The sequence below is a fragment of the Dipodomys merriami genome, unplaced genomic scaffold (assembly GCF_024711535.1).
Source record: "Dipodomys merriami isolate MVZ:Mamm:240054 unplaced genomic scaffold, mDipMer1.0.p SCAF_6, whole genome shotgun sequence".
NCBI classification, from domain to species: Eukaryota; Metazoa; Chordata; class Mammalia; order Rodentia; family Heteromyidae; genus Dipodomys; species Dipodomys merriami.
The window spans coordinates 16,079,612-16,106,770 of record NW_027206179.1 but is presented as its reverse complement, the minus strand read 5'-3'; the positions used below and the strand labels follow the sequence as shown (position 1 = coordinate 16,106,770).

General features: G+C 40.3%; 1 long non-coding RNA gene across 4 annotated transcripts in view; it reads right to left on the bottom strand.

Annotated features, from left to right (window-relative positions):
- Positions 1-26,959, bottom strand: part of LOC138813488 (uncharacterized) — a 49,583-nt gene extending 22,624 nt beyond the window's left edge. For 3 of the 4 annotated variants that reach the window (XR_011367813.1, XR_011367814.1, XR_011367815.1), the window contains exons 1-4: positions 26,848-26,959; positions 23,702-23,839; positions 8,727-9,048; positions 7,599-7,681 (exon numbers count right to left, since the gene is read on the bottom strand). This is a non-coding gene — a long non-coding RNA (uncharacterized lncRNA). The remainder of the gene's footprint in view (positions 1-7,598; positions 7,682-8,726; positions 9,049-23,701; positions 23,840-26,847) is intronic. The other variant, XR_011367816.1, reaches the window with a different exon arrangement.
- Between the last annotated feature and the right edge of the window lie 200 nt (positions 26,960-27,159).

Here is a 27,159-nt window from a genome sequence, read left to right as displayed (position 1 = left end):
CTCTTCAATGTACTATGTAGCTGAGCTAGGGTGTTCTGTAGGTTAGGATAGCAAGAGCCATTTCCAACCTGTGATATTTTCGAGGAATGTTGTATTTATTAGAAGAAAGGTTTTCACTTGGCCATTCAAACCTTGATTGTTCCTGGATTCTTGGAAGAGAGTTAGGCACTTGGGACATTGAGGGAACTGTTCTAAGATATAGTCAAATAAACTTACTTTTTGAACCGAGTAACTAGAAACTGATTCTCTCCACAGAAAGAATTATGCCTTTCAGATAAGAAAACATGATAGCATTCAATTGCTACTTGAAAAATTGATAATGAAATAGAGAAATGAATCTTGTAAGTCACTCTAATCAGATCTGAGCTCTGGAGATATGAGTTCCTTGTTGACTGTAAACAGACGTAAGCTGGTGATATTTGTTATTGTGCCATCAAACTGTCAGAAAGGAGAAGCTTTCTATCATCCAGTATAAAATTCCAAGTCTGTAAAAGGAGTTCATCAAACATTTATACAGGCAAAGTAGTAACCAAAGCTATCAACGGAGGTAAGTCTAGACATATCCATGATAACTATGCATAGACTTAACTTCTGATTAAGTTGCTACAAATAGGAATGTTGCCCTAAGGATACATTTGCAAAATATTAAAATTAAGATTCTGATGGACTTACAAAAGGGAAATGGCTGCAAAACAAAATAATAAGGAGCTTCCACAATTGAATTAAATTTAGTCCTAAGGTGATGTCTTTCACATCCAGCCATGATGCACTAAATCGCAAGCATGATTTGCTCTCCTCTCTGAAACACTACCAGCAACAAACAGAATACACATGAAAAATAATTGGGAAAACAACAAATATTTTTAAGAAAAAAAATGATGACTCCTCAGAGACAGGAAACAAATAGGGTAAGTCTATGCATGTAAAATTACTCTGTCTAGAGTTGCCCTGATAACAAAATAATTAAAAAATATTCTACCAAAACAAAAGTACCTACAGCAATGGTACCCACTGGACACCATGTGGAAAATGAATGACGCAGCTTGTGGGTGGGAAGGAAAATTTGGAGAGAGTAAGGGAAAGGGTGACAGTATCCAAAAAGAAAGGTACTATTTACCTGGCTTGTATAACTGTAGCCCTTCTGGGCATTGCCTTTATAGTAACAATTTTTTTTCAAATAAACATGAAAAACAAACAAACAAAAGTACCTACCAACAATGTTCATGAATACACATGCTTAAATTCTAAACCCAGTTCTAACAAGTAGAATCCCCCATTCAGCAACCTGATGAGCTGGAGGGAGAGGTCAGCCTACCAGGCTGACCGCAGAACCCACATGTCCCGTGTCCACATTCCAACCTTAGGACTGAAGGGCAGTGGGTGTCGTCTTAAGCCAGTGTTTGCAGTCAAGAACAGAAAGCTAATGCCAATTCCAAATGGATTTTATTCTGGGAATGCTAGTTAATGTAACATTTAAAAACCAGTTCGTATAATTCACCAGATTAAACAAAGGCCAGAGACGTATCATGTTCTTATTTTGAAAGACTCAAAAGGATACTTAACAAAGTCCAATGCCAACTACAATACAGCAAAAGAAAGAAGTAAAGGAGAACTTTGTCTTCCTGACATAAAGAAAAAGAGAGAGGGTCAAAGGAGAGGAAGGGGAGGAGGAGGAGGAGAAAAAGAAAGGAGGAGGAAGAGGAAGAGGAAGAGGAAGATAAGGAGAAGAGGAGAAAGAGAAGAGGCAGGAAGGAGAGAGGGCAACAATGCTTCCTGTTTTCCCTCTAAGATCAGAAGCAGAAAAAAAATCTAATATTATCATACCTATTCAAGCTATTTACCTAAGCTTCTAGCTACAGCAATAAGATGTGGCAATAAAGGAAAAATGAATGCAAATTATGAAGAAAAAGTAAAACTGTGTTCATCCACAGAAGACATGCTAGTGTGGGAGATGCCGTGTCATCTGCAGCCGGCTACCTTGCTCTCCTGAGTGAGATCAACATCACAGGACAGAAGATCAAGGAAAAAACAATCAGAGTTTTACCTCATAACAATAGCTAGAAATTGATATGTGAATGGCAATAATATTTACAATATTACCAAACAATACGAAGTGTTTTAGCATAAATCTGCCAAAGATGTAGAAGATTTATAGACTGAGATTCCAGCATAGAGGCTGAGCAGAATTATTGTGCACTGAAGTGAAGGATGCTATTATGCTATTATAGCCTTTTTTTTTTTTTTGGTGAGTATTGGCTGATTTTAACACTCATGTACAAAAGCAGTATGCTAGAAGAGCTTAAACAACTTGGAAAAATGAAGTACAATTAGTAAGACAGTTGCTGTCTGAGTGAAGACTTGGCATGTAGCTATGGAAATGAAGACAATGAAGCTTTGGTTACAAAATAAAGAAATAGATTAGAGAATAGAGTTGAGAGGTTATTAATACAAGTACAGTTCCATTGACAAATGATTTTCAACTAAAAGTTGCAATACTTCAGTAAAGTATAAGTTCTTTGTTCTCTTTTGTTTTTGATATTTGCTCCAGGACTGGGCTTGAACTCGGAGCCTAAGCACTGTCCCTGATTATTCTCTCAAGGTGGGGCTCTGCTACTTGAGCCAAGTCTCCACTTCTGGCCATTTGGAGATAAGAGCCTCCTGGTTTTCTCTGATTAGGTGGGCCTTGAACAGCAATCCTCAAGATATCAGCCTCCTGATTACAGGTGTGAGTCACCAATGTCAGGCCTATTTAATGGCTTGTTTGTTCTCAAAATGAATAAGATTGGCCTGGGAAGGTAGCTCAGTGGTAGAGTACTTGCCTTGCATGCATGAGGCCCTGGGTTCGATTCCTTAACACCACATGAGCAGAAAAGGCCAGAAGTGGCACTGTGGCTCAAGTGGTAGAGGGCTAATCCTTGAGCTGAAGAGCTGAGGGACAGTGTCCAGGCTCAGAGTTCAGGGCCCATGACTGCCCAAAAAATAAAACAACCAAAAAAGAATAAGATTATAATAGCATCTGTATTTAAAAATAATTTTAACCCATACTTCATATCATATAAGAAAACCAACTCAAATGCATTAGAGAGCAACATAACCAAACTAAGCTATAAAACCCATAGGAAAAGCAACTGAAAATAAATCTGTAATCTCTGATTATAGTAAGGTTCTGTAATATGACTCACAACCTATAAAAACAAACTGACCAATCGCCATTGAAATTAACTTCGGGTCTTTAAAAGGCATTGATATGAGAATGGAAAAACTGGAAAAAGATACTTGGAAATGATATAAAAGTTCTATCTAAAATGTGTAATGAATTCTTAAAATTTAATAAGAAAACCCAATTCATATATATTAATGCACCTTAAAGAGACTTCCTTGAAGATATATGATCATTAAATAAGCAATATTCATTTCCTTAAAAACAATTATATTTGCAAAATGAAGACAATAACAAATGCATGTAAATTCCAACAGCTCATTATACAAAATTATGTCAAATGCAAATCAATGTCTCATTATAGAAAGTAGAATAGTGTTGGCTGAGAACAGGAAGTGGAGAGAGAAGAATTTTGGAAGGGCAGAAAGAAAATGTTGATGGTAGATGTATTCATTACTTTCTTTCTTTCTCTCTTTTTTCCTTTCCTTTCCTCTTTCTTCTGAAGAGTAAAGGTACTCACTCAACTGGCTCTATCACTTGAGCCTGTCTCCAGGATTTTTGCTTTTAATCTGTTTTTCGGATAAGATCACATGCTAACTTTTCTCAGATGGCCTCAAATCATGATCCTTCTATTTCCACCTCCTGAGTAGCAGGAAGTATGGGCATGCTCCATTCCACCTGTCCCTGTTTATTCCTTTGACAACAGTGGTGATTTCATGGTCATATTACTATGCCTTGCCTTACCAAGTTGTAAACACATCATATATGTTTGTCTTACCGTAAGTTAGTTATGCCTCAATAATGCTAACTTCTTACTCCATGCTACATCAAAACACTGTAGCCAAAAATACTTCCATTCCTGAAACATTCACCAACCAATAAAAAATTAAAGATATTATAACTAGTCATTTAATGATCTGTTATAATTAAAAAGAGACAAGCTGTTGCTGCAGGCAACAGCATATACAAAACTTGAAGCATTATTTAAGTGACAAAAGCTAGTTCTAAAAGTCCACATATTGTTTAAGTCCACTGATAGGAGTTTTTGAGAACAGCTAAAACCATACAGAGGTCAGTGACCCCCAGGGACCTGTGGTAGGCGCTTGATATAGATGCCAATGGGAACTAGATTTCTTTTGGGAATCACAAAAATGGTCTAAAATCAGATTGTGGTGGTAATGATTGATTTTGCCTATCTGTAAATGTACTGAAATTGTTGAATTTTGCACTTTAAATGGCGACAGGTATGGTGTGTACCATGTAAATCACCAAAAGGCTGTTAAACTATTGCTTTTTTATACAGCTGGACACCAGGGCTCACATCCATAACCCTAACTACTCAGGAGGATTGAGGTTCAAAGCCAGCCCAGGCAGACAAATCCAAGACGTTATTATGTCCAGTTAACTAGCAAAAAGCTAGAAATGGAGGAGTTGCTAGAGCACCAGCCTTAAATGGAATAAGCCAAGTGAGAGCACAAGGTTCTGAGTTCAAGCCCCACTACCAGCACATGCACATAGACACATACATATATATGTATATATGAATATACATATGCATACATATATTTTATATGTTACATGAAATTTTATATACTAGTGTTTATTTGGGTTTATTTAAGACCTGTCTGCTAAGGAACGTAGATGTTATCATTGCTTTTTCACACATATAAAGAAATACTGTTTCCACATCTACCAGCAAAATATTCAACAGAAGAAACACCGAGAGCCTAAACTGATAGACTTCATTCTACACATGGGCTCACCCATGACCCCATCCACCCTCAGAGGTAAGGTTTTCTAGATAGTTTGACTATGTCTTTCGTGCAGTTTTGCCTTGAGATAGACCTTTTCACGAATCAGATCCAACCAACTGTAATTCTTCCTCTATGAATTCCCACTGACAGGTACAAAATAATCAAATATTTACTAATTCTTAGCAGACAGGGAGAGTCATGCTAGGGGTCACTGAAGTATATTTAAAACTGATCGATTAATAAAACAAGCTTCAAACCCTGCAACTTATCTATTAAATGTGCAATCCAGCTCCCAAGGTGTTATGGAACAGAAGATCAGAAACCTTCCCTCTGAATGGGTGGTCTGCAGACAGCTGTGCAGAAAGGATGATAGAACCAAACGAAACAACCTCTAAGGTGGATAGGCTGGGCATGGCAAATGTTACAGAATTTGGGCAATAAAGCATCAGCCGTTCTGTCTAAATTACAAATTAGGAGCTTAGAAATCACGTAACTTGATTAAATTAGAAGACTATGGGATAGGAAGACCACACGCAGCAAGTGAAAAAATAAACCCAGATCTAATTATTGTTCTTTTCAATTATGTAGAGAATCATTCTAATTGGAAACAAAATTTCACAGTGACAGAGGTGACAGGTGTCTGCGGGACCTGCTTCCCTAAGCCGAACCACAGCTTCACCAGGCTCTTCTATTGAACATCAGCCTCAAAGACTAGTGCAGAGACAAAGAGGAGAGAACAACTGGAGAGAACAAAGCAGGGCAGGGGCTGGATGAAGCCCACCATTCTACCAGACCTTAACAGAGAATCAAAGGCAAAGCCGTGCCCACTTTACCTCTAGAGCGGGTATGCTCCTTATTTTTCTAAGTCTTTTCTTTGCTTTCCATTTGAATATCTTTTATTACCTTTAAGTAGTTGTACCAAGCAATTTTATCTTAGGCACCTAGTAATAACTGTAATGTTTTTCTGTTGGAAATGAGGAGAAAATAAAAACATTCTAAGTATTTTTAAATACCTGGGTTTTGCCTATTTCCTTCCCAAACCTCTTTTCTTGTTTTCTTTACATAAATATTCTCATCAAGAGAGATATTTAAAGAAAGGAAAAGTTTAGCATTTCCTCCCTGAATATAAACACACAGAAATCCATCTCCCTAGCTACCAGCTCAAGGGGGACAATGGCCCATCCGGGTTTTATCTGAAGAGTCAGGAAAGTTCCCAAAGCTGAGAGAAACAAACTCCCCGGAACCCATTGTTGTCTAAATATATGCTCTGGGCCAAGGACTTTCTCTGGCCCTAGCTTCTTAGCTTCCTATCAGCTTAAAGCAAAATAAATCTGTATTTAAGATTCCACTGTTTGTTATAAGAAAAGACCCTACAAAGACCCGTGCTGATGTGTTTAAAAAAAAAGTTCAGTTGAACTATTTTCCAAGTGCTGCCTTATGGTATGTCCTTTTCATCCACACTGTGTCTCTGTCTGGATTCTGTCAATTACATCCAGGGGAAAGTAGCCAATGAGCAACCCCTAAGCCATCCATGCTTTGCTCTGTGGGGGAGATGCCGCCTCTCAATTCCAGAACTGTGAAAGCCACAACCACCACTGAAAAGAGCCAACACCACGCAGGTAACCCTGCTCTCTAAAAAAAAAAAAGCAGAAACTTAAGAAAATCCGAGGAAAGGGACTCTGCTTTGTTCCACTCAGAATAATAAAAATGGTACCTGAGCAAAAAGGCCCTAGACTCCCCTGTACGTCAGGAAGTTCAAGGAAAGCAAACAAGGGGACAAATGAGTCAAAATGAGAACTTAGACTTTCCACAGGAGTCAGGCGGTAGTGGCTCACCCCTGTCATCCTAGCTACTCATGTGGCTAAGTTCGGAGGATCATGACTTGTAGCCAGCCTGGGTAGAAAAGTCCACGAGACTCGTATTTCTAATTAGCAAAAAGCTAGAAGTGGTAGAGAAGCAGCTTTAAGTGAGAAAGGAAAGAGACCCTATGTGAAGGAGGGGAGGTAGAGGAGGGGGAAGAAGAGGAAGAGGAGGGGGAGGAAGAAGAGGGGGAGGAAGAGGAAAGGGAGGAAGAGGAGAGGGAGGAATAGGAGGGGGAGGAGGAGGAGGGGGAAGGGGGGAAGAGAGGAGAGGGGTAAAGGAAGAACGGGAAGCAGTCCCAGCCCACATCAGCAGACACATCATCTCCAGAGGAAATCATTTCTAAAGAGCCCTCTGAAGAGATTTAGCCATTTGTTGGTTAAAGACTGTCTTGACATCTTTTGTTTGTTTGTGGTTTAAAGGGATTGTGTTGGCTTTGTGGTGCCGGAAATGGAGTCTTGGGGTTCTTGTGTATTCTAGGCAGGTACTCTACCACTCAGCTACAGCCCCATCGCTTGTACAGGTTTTGAAGACGATAACAGGTTGACAAATTTGGCTGTTCTTCAAGAAGATTTTCACAAGATTTTGGATAAACATATTCAGTCATTGTATAAACATCCTATTCAGGAAAAAAGTGTGTGCAGGGAAGAGGTAGGGAATAATGCAACATGACCTGGCTGCTAAAGAAAAAAAATGGATGCATATTTTAAATATTTACTTGATGATTCATGTCCAGTGCACTTGGTAAGAGGAATGAATAGAAACTACGGATTTCTTATTCTAAGGCAAGGAACCCTGAAGCCCCCCCTACATCCTGAACTTACCCTTAGGCTGCCTGCATCCCAGGCCTGCAAGCAGAACCTTCATTCAGGCTTTTCTGAGCAGTGATAAGGATCGTTCAAGACATCTGTCGAAATGAGAAAAAAAATTAAAATGTGTTTCAAACCGACGAGCAGTTCATACGGTAAAGGTTACAAGTTGCAAAAAGTAAAAGCAACAACAAAAATCCCTGCCCCCTATCCCTCCCTGAGTGCATTCCTGGGTGTTTTTAAAAGAGCAGAATTGAGAGAGGCCGTGAACCGGGAAGTGGAACATGACTGTGTCCTCTCTGCTTCTATGGGAGATTGCGGTGCTCCACAGACAAGCATAGGCCTGGATGCATCTCATCTTTACCTGCTGTCTTCGACCACCTCTACTGCCTATGTGGGAATGTTAGAGTCAATACTGACTCTAAGATGAAGTGTTGGACTGAGAGATGGAAAGCGTTTTGAAATTGGCTTGATACTAAGAAGAGAATCTGAGAAGGAAAACTTAACGGTGATGGTCCCTGAGTAGTATCATGCAGAAGGTCCCCTCAGGGAGAGCACTGGGCTCAGCCACACAACTATGGTACCCAGGAGTTGTCCTGTTACCCTTCAGGATGTTAATCCTGCATGGCATAGTGCTCCTGTGCCATAGGATGGGTTTATTATCTACGGGTCTATTAGCTATGTCCCAGATCAGAAGAGCCCTTTAGAGATTACACAGGATCATCTAAGCAGATACATCCAGCCTAACAAAATCAACTGGGACTGGCACACAGAACTAGATGATGGTAACTTAACCAAGTTCCTTCCCTATGCTGTATTTCTACTGAGCAAGAAAAAAACAATAATAACCCCACCCTAAATATTTGATGAAAAGAAGCCCCAGGATGAATGTTTTGGGAAACATACCAATGGCTTCTGGCATGTCTGTCTGGTAAATCATGGCCTATGGCTAGTGGAAGAAGTTTATGTCTAAGGCAGAGGCTGGTCATGCAAAGAGGACACACTGGAATGTATAAGTTAAATTAATACATTTTATTCATCGATAAATCATCTTCCAAGAAGAAGAAAAAAATCCCACTTGTTTCACTTTTCTCTTAAGTAAACTTAATACTGGACTCTGAACTCCGGTCTGAGCTCACTTACGGAAACTGACTCATCTTGGCGTGAAGTTATTCCTGGTGGCTTCCCTCAGGGATTTGCTGAGATCCCAGGGTTCTGTGCATGAGCACAGGTCTGGTGGAGACCACTTCTGGACTGGCCAACTTTCTCAATCTTCCTGCTCTCTGAGATCAGGCAGCTTCGCTTGGCTCCCTGCACAGGTTAGGGTGCTGGAGGCCAGCAGAGTCTCTAAGATGGCTTTGCCTGTTGCTCTGTTGTCTCTTAAGCATCCTGACCCTACTTCTTATGCGCTGTGACTTTTGATGTCTCTCTGGCCTGAGCAGCAGTCGGGAGCACTTCCCTCTGGCTGTATTCAGAAGGAGCAAGAATAAAACAGAGAAGTCAGCAGAAGCTAGCTAGTGACTTTAAGATTATAGGGAGGGTGTATCACTCAGAGAAAACACCAGAGAATTGATTCACAGATCATCTCTCCCGTCTGCTCCTGACAAGGGAACCCATCGATATTTGTCCAGGCCCCATGTTCACACTTGGTGTAAGCCGGAGCTGAAATTCCTGCCCTGGCCACTGGAATAAAATGTCTTCTGCTCTTTTGGTTTGCTTTACCTACTCTGATTGGTTTCCTTCTTTCAATATTTCTACTCAATTATGACCATTAGGTCATAGTTCGGTATTTAGGTCGGGTCTGGACACAGTGCTGCCTTGAAGTAGGTGTGATTTGAATACTCTGCCCTGCTTGCACACATTGATATGAGAAGGGGGAAGGAGGGGAGGTGTGCCGTCGCCTGGGATGATGATTTTAATCCACTCCAAATTCACTAGTGGAAAATGAGGGATGACGACATGAATCTGATTCTCCAGAGATGACTTTAATAACCTCCATATTAACAAAAATAAGAAAGGAATTCAGAGTGAGGGTTTCCAATACATGAAAATGTGCTTAAAGGTCTATCATTATTTAAGTGGGAGACTGCTTATATACTAAAGGAAATATTCCTGGAAACAGTAGAAATGGATTTTTTCAAAAACAACTCAGCAGAAAATAAAAGGAATAAATGCATGAAGAAATACTATGGTGAAGATTGAAAAATCACATGAAGCCTGACGTCTCTGACAGCCGGCCTTAAAGCTGATGTTGTCACAGCTTAAAAATCTGCTCATAACTCTGAGAAGTAAAATAGAGTGTGAGAAGAGACACACGACACCTAATCAAAGCTGGGTGGTGGCACGAGATGGCTGAAAGCAATTAAGAGAGGAAATTGGAAGATCAAAGATTGGAGAAGAGAAAGTATGGTAGTGGGTGGAGGTAAAGATCGTCTTCCATGTGGAGAGGGGAAGAGATGTCAACACTGGGTAGGAAGAAACAAAGATTAAAAGTCAGCTCCCACCCCAGGAATTAGTTCCAAGCCCCACAGCGAAACTGCAAAAACAGATCTGAAATCAAATAGGACCTAGGAGTCAGTAACACCCTAAATCTGGTAAAACAGAGGTATGAGATTTAGGAGATGCATATTCCTATAGATGGAAAGTATGGGAAAACTTGGAGTCTTCAAGAGAATATGTTCATATATAAAAACTTGAGGAACTTACTTTAACTTCCTTTAGCTTTCCCAGATTGTTAGTTTGTATCCTTAGAAAAATATAATCTTCAAAAAGATTAAAACAAGCCAGAATAAGTCATATATAGTATATAATTAATATACCTTGGTTGTTAATTATTGTAGAAAATGTCTCCAACTATCTTCAGAAATGGTACTTTGAAAAAGTATGAAAATGGGAAAACACTTGACATTTCTAAGCAAAAGAATGTGAGTAATTATAGTGGTATTACCTTGTGGTTATTATATGTATTTACTATCATTTATTTCAGGATTAAAATTAAAGTTTTTAAGAGAATTTTCTTTTTCTCCTCAATTATATTTTAGCATAGCATGTTTAACAATTATACAATAGCATTCATAGACAATAGATGTCCAAATTTTTTTAAATATTTGAATTATTTAGAACTACGTTATTACTAAATCACATAAAAGTGTATTTGGTTCCTATTTCCCTTTCAGGAGATAGCCTTTCTAATTCTACTTTCTTTTCTCAAATAATAACTGAAGACATTTAAAATATATTACAGAAGAAAACCAAAAATGCCATCATTTCTATGAAGAAGCCCTCATGATATACAAAACTGCAATGAATATGGTATATAATGTCTGGAGAAATAAAATCTCATGCAAACATAATTGAGTGTTCTTGAAAAAATAGGATTAGAACCAGCAGAGGTGTCAGGATTTTCCACAAATAAGCAAACCTTTCACTCTTTCTAGAACATTATAAAAATTAAGCAGAAAAAATGAGAGGGGAAATTCTTGGGATTCTGGTATATATTTTCAGGGAGAAGAGCCAGGAAGAAATTAAAGAAAAAGTTGAGTTCTATTCTGTTACTTGATTCTTATTTAAAAATGGAGCTTCATAAATCTAAGACCTTGACTGGTAACTCCTTGTACAACTTAAAGATGGTAATTAAAAATCTATCCCTACCACATTTATGTCAGTGTCTAAAACAGCTTTCCTTTCAACTCAAGAATATAGACAAAGGAGAGTAGAAGAATGAAGAGAAGTGGGGAGAATGTAATAAAATTAAGAAAAGTGAGAATGTCGGAAGGGGTGAGAATGAACAGAGGCACTGTATTCATAAACTGCTTTATTGAATGACAACTCCTTTGAACTACTACTTAAAGCTAATAAAACAAAGAATACAGAGAAGATCTGGGGGTTTGGGAGTTTGGATAGAGGGTATCTGACAAAATCATCACTGAGCTAGGAGCCAAGAAGAATGTGAACTGAGGAATTCTTCAAGAACATCATCACACTTCATATTGTGTGGGATCACCATACAAATATGCTAAGGAAGGATGGTAAAGACAGCTCAGTATCTCCTATCTTAAGTAATCACGATACTAAGTTGAGTCCTTCACGTGGAACATGTTTAGAATTCCAAAGATTTTTCAATTAGAGCAAAGTTTAGACTGTAACTTTGAAAATTTTGAAACACACTTGAATAAATTAAAGGATCATTAGCTTTCTAATAAAAATAAGCCAAAGTATTCAATCCATGCCGTGAAGCAGTATGCAGACCAGATAGTGATTTAATCTAATGAACTCAATTTATACACACACACACACACACACACACACACACACACACACACACACACACACACACACACACACTACCCTTGGTTGCTCTGCCTCTGTTTATGTGTTTAAACACTCAAGAGAAATTTGTGAGGCTGCTGATAGCCATTCAGAAGGCACATTCTACAGATAAACAGAAGACTTTGTTCAGTGAGTCCTTTCATTCAAACCTTTTCAAGAGCTGTGAACTCCTTCTCAACGCACCTATCAGCATGAACAGACTGATAAAAGCAAATGTGTGAAATGCCTTTCACTTAACTAACAGGCATGACTCCAAACTCTGGAACTCCCACTGCTTTCATCTGAAACCCTACCCTGGAGGACAGTCAACAAGGAGGTGACGCAAGGGCCTGCACCAAAGTCCAGGATCCCAGGCCCTTTGTGAAACCATCATAAATGGTAAGTAAGCTTTGTGAGGCATAAGCCATTCCCATACAGTCCTCCAGATTATCCTGCGATGGTGTTATTCCATTCTGTACAACACGTCAGATTCATAAATCCCTGAACACCCATGTATTCATTGGTTCATTCAGCAGCTGCCATCCAGGGAAAGACAGAGGTGACAAAGGAACAGCTCATGCCTGCCACGCCAGTCAGTAAAGATGTCATGCCTCTAGCCAAGGTTAAGAAAAATAAGTAGGGACACGGCAAAGAGCGGGCACTGAGACACTGAGAAATTCTCTATGTGGAGATCTCAAATATTGAAAGATCAGGAGAACAAAAATATTCGTAAAGATAGGAAAACCTGGGAAAGAAAAATGAAAGGCTGAGCAACGAACAGAGAATGCAGACAGCCTGTATTTCTCAGGCACCCATGGGAATTTTTTTTGTCATTTTTAAGTCTCTTTTCAAAAACAATCTAATTTATTTAAGGGATTTATGTCATAGGGAAAAAGAAATGTCATTTTCTTTCTCTCTTTTAGGTTTTTGTCAGTCTGGAGGATTGAACTCAGAGTTGACTAAACCCTGTACTGCTGAGTCACGCTTTGTACAATAGTCAATGTATGGTAAAAAGAAAATTATACTATGTTATGCCAGGAATCAGTGGCTCACACTGATAAGTTAGCCACTCAAGAGTCTGAGACCTGAGATCACAGTTCAAAGCCACCCTGGAAGAATAAGCCTTAAGACTCCAGCTAACCAGCAAAAAGCTAGCTCAGTAAGAGAGTTCCAGGAAAAGAATCAAACAAGAGCTTCAGTCTCCAGCACAGCAAATTAATGAATAAATAAAAATGTACTGTTTGATTTTTAAAAAATACTAAATAGTAACCAAAAAAACTAAATTTAAATTCCCATATGAAAAATCTTTAAAACCTCTAAATAGTGATTTTTTAAAAAGAAGACAATAGAAATGAATGGAAAAAAACTCAACAGTAATGAAAATAAAGAATAACACTTGTGGAGATCAGTAAAGAAATTCTTCAAAAAAAAATTAAATCTTAAAATTGGTGAGAGAGATGCTTTCTCTAACAAATGACAAACTACAACAGAATCAACCCAAAGAAATAAGAAGGAAGGAAAGGAGACAATATAGAATTTGTTGAAAATAGAAACAAATGCACAATACAGAAAATCAACAAACTCAAAACTAATCTAACAGATAATGTTCTGGTTGTCATGGTAACCACAAATATAGCTCAGGTATAAACACTCCATGCCATGAGTGAAGGGAAGAGATGGCAGATATCGCTGTCTGAGCATGAAGAGAATATTATCAGCAAACCTAGGTCAATGTATCAGAAAAAAAAAGACTCAATGAATAAGTTCCTAGAAAAACAAATTTTCAAAGCAGATTTGAGGGCCACTAGAAAGCCTAAGGATTCTTTATTTTGAAACTTTCATCAATGATTTTAAAGTTTCCTACAAGAAAAAAACATCTGGCCTAAATAGTCTTAAAGTATTTTGTTTTCATTTTGCTTTATGAAGAAGTTTATGTCAATGAAGTGCCAGCACATTCCATGTCTGGTCCATCTGTGCTACCTCATCTTCTTCACCTGGCAGAAAAGAACCCACAGGTTGGTTGCTCAGAGCTCGTGTCTAAGGCACTCATTCTGGGCCTGAGATTTCTGATCACCTCCTAAAGGCCCTACCTGTACATATTTGTGTGTGTTTTTCTAAGTTTCTACATAAGAACATTGGAGAGATATAAATATTCAGATCATAGCAGAGTTGTAGATACTACTTGAAAACAAACAAACAAACAAACAAACAAAATGACTATAGATAGTTCTATAAAAATAATGGCAATAGACATGAACAGCCATCCAGACAAATGGCTCAAAACCAGGTGAAAAGATTCTCTACTTCATTCACCATCATCAAAATGTAAGGTACTATGTTATGCCCTTTAGAATATAACATTTATGAAGTCAAACAATATACATTTATAGATTTATAAGGACCAATAGGAACACTGGAAGTCTTGCTAGAAACAGAGTTTAGAATAAGCTCTTTGAGCACAGTGTGACATTAGCATTCAATAGTTATTTATTCTACAAGCCCAGCAAATTAGTTTTCTCATGTGTGTACAGATAAACTACAGGAATCCTTGCACTTGAGTATGGGAAGATCGTTCCACAAATCTTTCTAACGTATTGTACTTGTAAAGAATAGAAGTAGAAATCAAGCCAGACGCTGAGGGCTTGTGTCTTTAATCCTACCTACTCAGGAGGCTGAGATCTGAGGATCACACTTAGAAGCCAACTCAGTCAGGAAAATCCAAGAGACTTTTATCTCCACGCACGCAGCAACAAGCCATTAATGGAACCAGGGCTCAAGTGATACAGCACCAGCTTTGAATGGAAAAGCTAAAGGACAGCACCGAGGCCCTGGGTACAAGCCTGAGTTCCAGTGTAAAAAAAAATCAAAACAAAATAAACAAACGAACAAAAACCATCTGATCCAGGTGAGTTTTATTAGAGTCAAATTCTGCTTCTGCCCTAGCAGCTCTGTGTAGGATTTTGAATGAACCAAAATGTAAATACTTCTCAATGTTCGCAATAGTTGCACTCCTGCAAAATCCATCATAAAACTGTTATATATCAATACCTATGATGATTTCCAGTGTTCTGATACATTAAAGTCTTTGTCCCCCAGTTTTTTTAAATTGAGAAATTTCACCCCGTGAGGCTTTAGAGGTATGCCTAAAATTCAGTGCAGCATGATTTTCTGTGAGGCGTAGCTCTGACCCTTACAGGATGCATGTGTCCTTAAGCCACATCCAACAGTCCCTTCACTGGGTGACAAACCTGCCCCACACTCATCCCTGGAGGAGGCGTCCCCTAGGGGGCAGTCCTGTCCCACCGAGACCACAGGCATTGAGGGAAGTTCTCCACTTGGACCCCAAGGTGTCTTTGGAAATCAGCCAGTTGTGTCCAGGCCTGGAGCTTGACGCGTGGACACTTACCTCCAATTCTTTCCAATTTCCTTTCCTTCCAACTCTGGTGGCTTCCTTTCTGGTTACCCACAGGCTGTTGTTAAATACTTGGGAATTCTGCCAGCTAAATGAAGTCATGTGGGTCGTTTCAATCCACCATGGTGAAAATGTTGATTCGTCAGAAATTGGCAGATGCCAGGCATCGGGAGTTATCATCGTGGGTGGGGCTGGTGGGTAGCGATTCACAGCACACCCCTGACTTTTTATAAAGGACCTTTGGCAACTTCCTTCTGGTCTGCACTCTGCCCTCAGTTCCGCTTCTTCAGCACCTCACAGGCCTTTGTTCTCTGTCCTTGATAAGGCCAAGTGATAGCCTGGCTCCAGTTAGCCACCTCCTAGACTTTCTCAACACTTTCAGGAAGAAAGAGCCCATGAGGACAAGGACTTCAGGATTTAACAACTTATCTCTACCAAGACAGTAAAAGTGCCTGGTTCTCACTTTCTCCTTACAACCTTACTTGTAATCTGCTTGTAAGAAATTACACATAAACACACACACACACACACACACGTGCGTGCACACGCACACACACACACACACACACACACACACACACAAGCATATACATATATGTTGAGCTCCTGTTATGGTGATAAAGAGTTTTGGTGAAGGTAGAACTGTTAAAAATAAAAGAGGGGAAATAAATGGAGAGGCTGGAATTATTTCTCTTGCACAACCATCCCTAGTCTGGGTTTGAGAATCAGAAAGATCTCTACTAGCACAGCACACAAAGTCCTATAACCTAGGGTATAAGTTTGGCACAGAGACACCGAGGAAATGCCTCTCTGACCTTTTGCCCAGAAATCAACACCCTGAGAATCAAAAGGCCTAGATGAATCTGCACCCTTATCTTGAACTTTGGAATATAGAGAAGGAAAGTGGCAGATAGGAAGTGCCCACCCCTGGGTGGGGTAGGCAGTTACCAGGGCAGAGGAGCAAGGGGCAGAAGAAGGAGCCAGCAGTCGGGACAAGTGCTCAGAGATACTTCTTGGAGCTTTCTCAATTGGTCAGTTACTTAGAGTAAAAATGGAATTTAGTTCACACTGTACGTTCATGAAATATTTGAATTGCCTTTCAACTTGGAGTACTGCTTACTGGAGCATTGCTCCCTAGGACTATTTTGACAGCTAGCTCTGACATTGTTACTGTGAACTGGTGCTCCCAAAATTTTGTGGGACCATATTTTGTTGGAGAACTAACTTTCAATGCAGTCCAAAGCCCTCATCCCAAGATTGTCATGATCTGGGCTGGGTAGACTGTGGGAGGCCACATATTTAGCAACTATCCTACACGCATGGTTTCAAACATAACAAGGGAACCTTTTGCTTTTAATTCTAGAAAGGGGGGAGGATAGAAGGAAAGGAAAGGAAAGGGAAGAGAAGGGAAGGAAGAAGAAGGGGAAGGGAGGGGAGGGAAAGGAAGAGAAAGAAAGGGAAAGGAAGGGAAGAGGAAGAAAGAGGGAAAGGAGGAAGGAAGGAAGGAAAGAAGGAAGGAAGGAAGGAAGGAAGGAAGGAAGGAAGGGGAAGGGAGGGAGGGAGGGAGGGAAGGGAGAGATAGAAGAAAGGATGGAGGGAAGGAAGGAAGGAAGGAGGGAAGGGAGAAAAAGAGAAACAAAGAAACAATAAAAAAAGAAAGGAAAAAAGAGAGAGGAAGAGAGAAAGAAAGAAAGAAAGAAAAAGAAAGAAAGAAAGAAAGAAAGAAAGAAAAAAAGAGATGGAATGAAAAAGAAAAAAGGGAAAAGAAGAAAAGGAAAGAAGAAAGGAGGGATGAAAGGAAGGAAGAAGGAAAGAAGGAAGGAATTAGGAAAGAAGGAAGAAAGAGGGAAAGAAGGAAGAAACAAGGAAAACAAAAAGTTCTATGAAGAAATTCACCTTCATGAAGAATTTACTCACAGGATCTACTCAGATTCACATATTAATGTGAATTAACATTTGCATATTGATTCTGGGTAAATAAACAGATTTTTACAAATCTGGTAGTTGCCCTTCTCGAAACAATGCCCAACAAGAAATGTTCTCATTAGTTTACTCATGTAACTGTAACCCCTCTATACAACATCTTTACAATAAAATAAAATTTTAAAAAAGGAATCTACCTTTATCATTGACCAAATTAGATGCTTGGAGTTTACAGTACATCATGGAAGCAAGAGTTAGCACACATTCAATTAACAGTATTTTACAAACCATTTGTATTCAGTAAACCAGCAAACCCACTGCAGCCATAGAGATTAGCTAAAACGAACATGAGCTAACTCCTTCACTCCTCTGAAGTGTGCATTAATTCAGGTAGAACAAAATGTGACAAAAGATGTCAACATATGCTTCCTCTCAGCAGCATTCCTTTCTCCTCACCAAAAACCCACAAAGGTGACCTTCACATTCTGTCTTCATGACAGCAGCATAATTCAAAGAAAAATGTCAAACAATGCTTTATTTCTCCTTAACCCAGAGCAAAATAATAGCTTATTTATTTAGTCATTCATTCATTCATTCACTTGCTGAATAGATCGGTTCTGGCATTGTTTCAAAACAACAATGACATATTTGGAGGAGAAAAGCATTTGTGTTTATTACTGAACTTGTAACACAAAATATAATACTCCAATGCCATTTTAAAAAGTACGTTGGTCATATGCCAAAAAGAAAATGACATAAAATTCTCATGCCGGATTTCTGAGGTCTTGATTCTCAAGTCTGCTTTGAATTCCCTAAATTTAGTTATTCCCAAGAAGGGCATATGATTCTTCTCTCTCTTCCCCCCTCTCTCCACTTCACTTATTTGAGGAAGTAAAGTTTCATTTATCTAAACAGGGATGAACCACATGTCTGATCTAGGAGACAGGCAGATGATAAGAAGGCCATGTGGAATCTGAAATCTGAAAGGACGTCTTGGAAGAGCAGCAGTCCCTGACCCTTCGGACAAGCTGTGGTACCATCATCCTGAGCATGAATAAGTAATGCCACACTTTATGTTTCTCATGGCTACAATTTCACCATTCAGAGAAGATGGCTTGTTTGGTATTGCTAAATCTGTGTTTCATACTTTCTGAGGATCACACTTTGCAGAACACCAAGTTCTCCAACACATGAAATGTGTATGCTGAAAAAATAGTTCTAATGAACTACATTCCTCAATCCGTCCATTTTTATGACTATTGATGCTAGCTCCAGAATAGTATCACAAATCGTTCAAATAGACTCATCACCAAAGACTCAATGTTTTCTGCTCACTTATAATTGGAATTAGCAATGTAAATAACATGCTATATGTTAACATAGTCAAAGGATGTGGCTCCCGGGTGTTCGTGTTATGGCAGCAATGGCATGGGCCTTTGCTGTCTACTTGACACGATGTTTGGCCAATGGCCTTGGTGATGGCTAGGCCCAGAATGCTTGCATGGAGCTTGAGAAAGATGAAAATGGATATACTCTCCTCAGGATTCTTGATGTTCTCAAATTCTATGACTTTAAAACAGCATCATACCACTCAATATGATAGACTGCCAAGCATGATATGGATTACCACTACAACGTCCATGAAATAGAGGCTCATTTTAGCTTACAATGTGAGCAGTAATGGGACATCACCCTAGGCAAAGATTCTTCCTCAACAAAATGTTTAAATGGGAATTAAGCATTCAGACACAAAGCCTTTCATTCCTATGCTTTGAATCAAAGATTCAGTTTGCCAACATTGAGCTCTCTTTATAAAAATCCCTTGCATGAAGATAAGCAGTACACCCAGAGAAGTTTGTTTCTTTGATAATTTTACCATCTCTAGTAACTTGAAGAAAATCATGCAAGCAGTGTGGAGGGAAGAAGGAGAGAGAGAACAATTTAAAAATTAAGAGAATTAAGGAATGGACAGCCCACCAGGCTTCAATTTACCAAAAACTTGGAGCATGTTTCTATGGTAGTGTTGTAGGCTTATTTGGTGCTTTCAAACGGATTTTTCTCAGAGATACATTCTGACAGTAATCTACACAAAATTAACTTGATTATAAATCATGACACCGTTCTGTAAACTATTTACTATTTGCTTTTCTGGAAATGCTGATTTGGAAGGAACGACAGTGTCCAAATGGAAAGACACTCTTTACCTGACTTGTGTAATTGCAACCCCTCTGTATATCACCTTGACAATGACAGTTTATCTAAAAAAGAAACTTGGCCAGAAATAACTGGTTTTATTCTTTTAAAATTGTAAACTTTGGAAGACAAGCACACTGAAGAGGTCCCCGGATGCAGGAAGTGTGGACTCCCCAGTCCGTGCCTCCTGGGCTCTCTGTGTACAGCAGTGTGAGGTATCTTCCCTTCCATCATCCACCACCCCATTCACGGGACATACCAAAATGTCCATACAGGCAGATGGCCGACAAGCACCATTCAGGTCTGTGTCATCATGGGTGATCTCATACAGCCCAAGGCCCAGATATTCTCCCAAGGGACAGACGATGACGATGACACCAGCCAACAATAAAGGAGCACTCGTGGAAGTGCAGCATTAGGGACCATTGTGTCTGAAAGGCCTGTGGGGAGCCAAGGAGGCCTTCAGCAGGTGCTAATGCATGAAGAACATAGCAAGGAAGCTCCCACACAGCAGGACAATGACGCGCTGTCTCCTGCCTCGGGTGCCCAACATCACTGACCGCCATTCGTTTGCTGATCCCTCTGCCTGAGCTCAGCTAAGCACCTGCCACCTCGTTGTCTCTGGACATCACTCCATGCTTCAGTTCTGCTCCTGCTCACTTTCCCAGCCAGATTGTGAAAGTAAATCTTGCATTGTATAGCTGTACATTCAACCACACGACACAGGGCACAGGAATCAAATACAGTGACAACAGGGGTTATACCATGAAGGAGGAACGTACAAAAGAAACAAAAAAGTCACATCGCACATTAAAAACAACAGTGACAAAGGAAAAAACCTCTTGTACTATTGATATTACACTTGAAGCCTCAAAGCCACAAGGCAGTGTCTAAACTTTGCCCATAGTTCGTAACTATAAAACGTTTGTGTAAACAATGAGGGGTAAAAATGAATATCTCCTATTACCATGAGTTTGGCTCTAATGTTTAGAGAATACTGTTCCCTGAGCAGCTTTCCCCCTAGTGACAGAGTCCAGGCCGTGGAAGGAACTCCGGCTATTCCAACTTCCTCCCCTAGTGACAGAGTCCGGGCCATGGAAGGAACACTGGTTATTTCTTACCCTGGAACAAGCTTGGCTATGGGACAAGGAACCCTTGGGGGCTGTCATTAGCTGCTGTCTTTGCTCTGCAGAAAGATATGTGCCAGGTTCAGGGTGCCAGCTCTGATTAAATTCTTTTGATTCTGGGCTTGCCTCTGACAGAGAAGAGGAAAAGGGGTGTAGGTCCATCCTACCACTGTAGAAAGTGAAATAAACAGAGTTTTCATTTATTAGAGATGATGTCTACCAAACAGAACTCTACGACACTGTCTCATTATAGCCTAACATGGTTTAAAAAAATCCATCACTCTTTCCTATTTCATTTGGCTCTGGCCATGATCACACAGCTTTTCAAACCTCCAGTGTTCCAAAATCCACTTGGAACTCCATCACAGCCCCCCCCCCAAGCAGTTCCCACCCTCAGCTTGAGAAATTAAGGCATGAAACACATGGAAATACAATGTTCCAACCCATCTCATTAATGCATTAAGTCTCTCATTTACATAGTACAAATTTCCCTTTATGCTTTCAGTTGCTTGGCAATTGCTTGCCTCAAGAAAATATATTAGCAGCTAAAATGCAGCTTAACAATAAGAGAAATAACAAAGACATCAGCCATATTTCCAAAAAAAAAAAAGAGCATATTTCAGAAAAGAAAGGAGAAATCCATCATGTAAGGGGATTTCAAATTTTAGAGTAGTTGAAGCATTCCATTTTGGAGAATCATTTAACCGTAGTGAGTAAAGTAGCATGTATTAGTCTGGCAGGCAGGAAGGACATCAATTAAAGTCTGGGGAGCAGATGCTACCCTCAGATCCACATGGCATCCCCCCAAATGCGTCTTCATTATGAAGGCTACAGAGGGAAGGAAGCCACCTCTGACTTCGCAAGCCAGGAGGGTGACAGGATGCCTCCAGCATTATCCTCAGGAACAGTGTCATTCTCATTAGAACCAAAGCACTCCTCTGCAAGGGGAGATGTGGAACCAAATGTATAACTATGAACCAACAAAGTGCTACCAAGCCGTACTGAATCACTGCAAAGACGCAGATGGGAGGACAACTTTGATCCTAAATTAATCCCAGCTTGTGTCAAAATGCCACGTGCTCCTCCAGCTCCAGGGAGGGGCGTGGCTAGGTAGAGCTTGGAGCTGCGGCAGGCAGCCATTTAAAGACAGAATTATGCTTCCTCCATCAGTTGGTTCACAGTGCTCTGCTTCCGATTCCCAAGCTATGTAAAAGGGAGCCCTAGAGTTGAAGAAGAAAGGACAGTGTGAGTTTTCTAGTGAGGGCTTAACACAAAAACAATCAATGTGAGGCAACTTGTCCACAGACTTGCACATAAGAAGACAAAGACATTCGACAAACCTAGGAAGGACGTGTCACATGAAGCTTTGAAAATGTCTCACTTGTTATCATAACTCAGAAATACATTTCAGCACTATCCTGGCCTTACAATGAAACTGCTCTCAATAGTTAGCACTTCTTTATAACACGTTGAAATAGGTAGGAAATATTTTATATATAAAATTCCTTTTACTGCTTCACAAATACTGGGAAGTCAGAACTTTTACTATTTCCCTTCCCTTGCCCCAACCGTCTCCAGACAATCTCACTGACTCTCAAACTATTACATATTCCAGATTTCAAAACAAGAAGTTTGCAGAGTTGTGGCCAATCCAGATTCTATGATTCCAAATCCAAGCTCCAGAGAGGAATAAATTAACACATTATATCAAAGTGTACTAAATGTACAATGCTTATACTTCTGGTACATGATCAGATGTGCAATGTATGAAGATTGGTACACAATGGCCTCATTTTCCACCGCCTGACTAAATTAGGAAGCACATCTTCTCAGAAGGCTGCTTTTAGTCCATGCTCTATTTACAATTCCTAATAAAACAAACAAGTAAATGTAAGATTGGAGAGTGAAAAGAAGTCATGTAAACCCGGCCAAAACAAACAAACAAACAAAAACAGCAAACTGGAAGAACACCAGTAGCCAGTTCCCGATCAGTTACTGCTGTTTGAAAGCCTCCAATTCAAAGACACCAATTCTGAGGGCATCTTATAAATAGTCATTTCCTTCCTTGGAATGCTGAGCAGCTGCTAAGATGGCCTGGTTTCTTGGGATTGCTGTAAGGGACAGTTTCCAACTTCTAAAACCAGGCAGCAAGCTGTGTGTGAGAGGAAGCGTTTCACCAGGAGGTTGACAGGTTGTGGCATAAACTTCCCAGATGCTAAATTTGGAGTCATCTTCAATAAACCTCTTTTACAGATTCTCCACGTCGCAAGTCACCACACTTAAGGGAGACTTATTTGCCTCCTGGTATCCACAACAACCAAGGATTTGGGACCCTCCTTAAATTTCTTCTGAAATACTAGAAATGGCCCTTACATATACATAGGGGGCTTACATGTATGGGCTGGGCCTCCTTCCCCTTTCCAGGGCTCCTCTTCTAAAAGACCATGCTTCCTCCAGGACAAACTTCTTGCTATCTGCCTGCCCCCCCACCCCCCTCCTGCTGTCCTCCCATCTTCCTCGCTGCTCTTCCCTCTACCTCACCCCTCCACCCCATCCTGCCAAGCAGCTTCACGACTCTCAAGCCAACCACCCATGAAGGCCCCAAACAGTCCCAGAGAACTAATGTTCTCTCCTCCATCAAACCATCCCAGAATCTCTCCCAGAATCAGGTCTTCCTGTTCTGAAGCCCCATACAACTTTAGGTAGCACTCTCTATGTACCAGTATGTCCAAGACCAGACCAGACTAGGTACCAGAGTGTGTATTCTTTCCACCCTCTGCTAGCAAGGCGCAGACTCTGTACAGTCAGAAGGATGTGCAAATCCAGTGGTGAGCCAGAAAAGGTGTAACAACTGGCTCTTTGAGGGGGGAAGGCCTTGATTTGTCCAAATTTAGGGGTGTTAATATGTGCATCACAGCTGAGTGCCAGCCGCTGACTCTCTAGCACTAATTGTAGGGCTAGAGAGCCGGGAGCAGGTGTACACATCGGCCAGGATTGACACCACACAAGCAAATCACAAGTTTCAAAACCACAGATAATCATACTATTGCAAGAAATAGGAAGTGGAGAATTCTGAGTGCTTTACAATCCTTTTGAAACTTAATGATGAGGTAATAGTTAAATTTTACCAATGGCTAGCTTTACCAAGCACCCACCCAGCTTCTAGAAATCCACAAATCTGTCCTTGGAACTGGAACAAAAAGACTTAGCAGCCTCTACCCTGCAGCCTCTTCATGTGACCTTGCAGAAGCTCAGGTTTTAGTTTTCCCATCTGAAGCCAAGCTGTACATTATCTAGGATAAAACACACAGTCGATTAGATCCCAAAAACAATAACTCTCATTTCAGTATTTTTGTATACCCTTACCACTTTGGACAGAAGCGATTTGCTTTTTTAGGATAAAGGTAGAAAATCAATTGGCAGGTTAAATCAAGTTTTCTTTTGTCCCTGGTAGTGTGAGATTTGAGGGCTATCTGCTGGCAAATAAAAGTCACCACAGCATGGGGGCTGCCTTCCCTTTCTGTCTTAGAATAAATTATCAGTGTCCACAGAGGCTCACATGTCCGCATGGAAGGGTGCTGTATTAAACGCAATGACATTTGTTTATAGAAACAAGCACTGCACTTCCAGGAACGTTTTGCTTCTCTAACAGGTGGTGTTCGGAGTACAGACTTGATTCATGGTTTATTCATAAAAATCATGCCAGAGCTTTTACCTTTAAGCTGCACAAATATTTTGTATCCAAAGCACCTTTTTTAGACGAAGAAAAGAAAAAAGGACAAGAAAAGCAGTCGATTTCTTTGAGCCCAGTCTACAAAACACAAATGCTGAAGACTAGCCTCACTAAGTAGCTGCTTGTGTCAATCAAACCCAACTTGATGTTTTTCTTTGCACTCAACAAAATCTGATCTTCCCACGTTTGTGGAATTTGAACCAGTCGTTGTTTTGCAATGAAGTTGCTTGTTGTCAAGTTCAAATAGAAGAGTTCTTCCTGAAGAGGTGCAGAGCCTACAAGGAGTTTCAGCACTTGGTCTTTGAAGTAATTCACCTTCTCCTAGCTCGCTTTTCCTTGTCTTTCCTTGTTGCTGCTGGACTGTGTGTGCAAGTCCTTTCGGAGTCATTTTCAACAGCTCTTTTGTAAGTTTCTTCCACCTGCCTCAAACATGTTTGTCACCTCTCCTTTCTTACCCTGCAGGACACATATCTTTTCATGGGTCCATTTTTCTTCTCACCACCAAACCTAAGAAGACTAATTCATGGCCCCCACCTCTATACTCTCACTCCCTGGCCACTCTGGCCTCCATGAAGTCAGTGTGCTGGTCTTCACTTCTGGAACATTCCAATCAAGACTCCAATGCCTGTCTACCTCCAGCTCTCTGGCCACACTCCTTTCCCACCACCCGACCTCTTCTTTCAAGTTTTGTACCTTCTGTGACTCAGCTATCACCACTTGGCTAATGACAGGGCCCTGTCTTCATACACTCACATTTCCAGCTTTGGAGTATGTTTTTGTACAGGAGGTCTAAACCATAGGCTTTGTGTCTCAGCACAACTCCTCTACTTTTTTTCCATTAGGCTCCATTCACAGTTTCACTAACATCATCATTAGCTTACCAGGAAATTACACTTGATGATCATCTTTGCTTTATCTATTTATTCCTATATAACCTCCAATCGTACATGAACTCTAGCCAAACCCACTGTGCCAACATACCCAGTCTCTTCCCATTACATGAGTCACCTCCCATAAAGCTTAACACGATGGCCCATCCAATAATGTCTACCAGTCTCCCACATTGTAGACTTTCCCAGGCTATCCCATATACCACTGTCAAAGCCACCACCTAAAGAAGGTTCTGGTAGTGTTAATCCATGCATACATGAACACAGATGGCACCGCTCCTATCGGCCCAGTACTATGTCATTGTGTGTCGCTCACCAGAGCTCCAGGTCTGGGTGATGTTCTTCTGGCCCAAACCCCTGAGCTCTTCACCTTCTACTTCATCCAGCTGGTTTCTTTGTTTTGGTGCTTCTCTTCTTTTTTTTCCTTCCTCCATTAGTCAAGAATCACTTACAATTCCAGCTTTTCTAGTAGGTCTTCTCAATTTCCCAGTTCCTGAGTGCTCCTAGAGCATTTTGCTTCACATACCACCAGCTCCCAGCCCCAGCCAGTCTTCTTGAAAAGGCCAAGTATAGGTATGCACACATACGTCTACATGCGTAGACTCCCTAAGAGCTGGCACCGCCATCTTCATATGCTTCTATTGCACACGGTGCCACCAAAGGGTCTCACAAGAGAACACTCTTACAGATTCGATGGATGAACCCATATCTGCCTGCTTTGTGGTGGCAAATTGGATGCCAGTCCTTACCACACCCAGGCCATTAGAAGCAATGAAACCTGCCCTTCCATACTTTTGTTTGCAGACTTAGTCACTTTTATTGTACTCATTTCCTGGTCACATATTATTTGCTCTATGGTCAGATGTTTTATGTAAAAATATGTGAGTTAAGACCCAGGTCTCAATCTCATCTCATTTACAGACAGCCACTTTAAGCAAAGGCATATAAGTAAATTGCAATAACATTTACCTACAACTGCACAAGGTTCACAAACATTTCTCCTGAACCCTACTGACCTGACAAATAAGAAATCAATGAATTCCAGCTTCCACATTCTGAAAGTTGGAAAATATTTATAGTTTCTACAAATGAAATGCAAACAAAATCTCAAAAGTAATTTAGCCCTGACAAAGCAGCTACAAAAATCTAAGCACATAAGATTTTAAGTAGTTAGCACCAGTTAGGTATCTTCTAAGACACTAGTGAGAACATGCCTTACTTTGTCACTAAAATTTTGGAAAGTTCAGGGAGCAATCATTTTTGTATTATAAACACATAACATTTTAAAGCTAGTATGCCTACTTAGCTTCTCACATATCATCTTAGCTATTTAGATAACTAAATTATCTCCAAAGGAAGGTTAAAGAAATACAGATCTTAAGTTTTAAGAATATGATTAGATTATCACTTATCAGATATAGTCTTTTGAATCCAGTGTACATGTTAAATATGTGAAAAGATCAGTACTAAAACTCATTTGAAGATAATATTCTGTGACATCACTCAGTTACAACCTTATCAGCAAATTCTTCCTAAAAGTTAAAGTATATCATAGCCACAGCATGAGAATCCTGACAGAATCTCTGTCTTTGTATCGTTTATCAAATGTGTTCCTCAGTTATTCTTTATGGTAGGGCATCAAGGGACATGGATTCAATTTCCTGGTTGACGTACTCACTCATTTAATCCTCCTTTCAACACTGTTTCCACTGGGCACCCCATGTAGACACAACCCTGGGTCCTGCAAGAATGGACTAAGGGAGATTCCCTGACTCCTGTTTTAACAAAGATCTTTGGCTAGGAGGTGACAGACAAATAAACAATTCTTTTAAAAGCATATCAGTTTCTCTGAGGTCACAGAGGGCCAGCTTCTGGGCAGATTGTGACACTAGGGGCAGGACACAGGCCCTGGGGACACGTGGAGGAAGAGTCATGGGGATGAACAGAAACCAGAAGATCAGCCTCAATGCTCAGCATTCAGAAGGTGGAA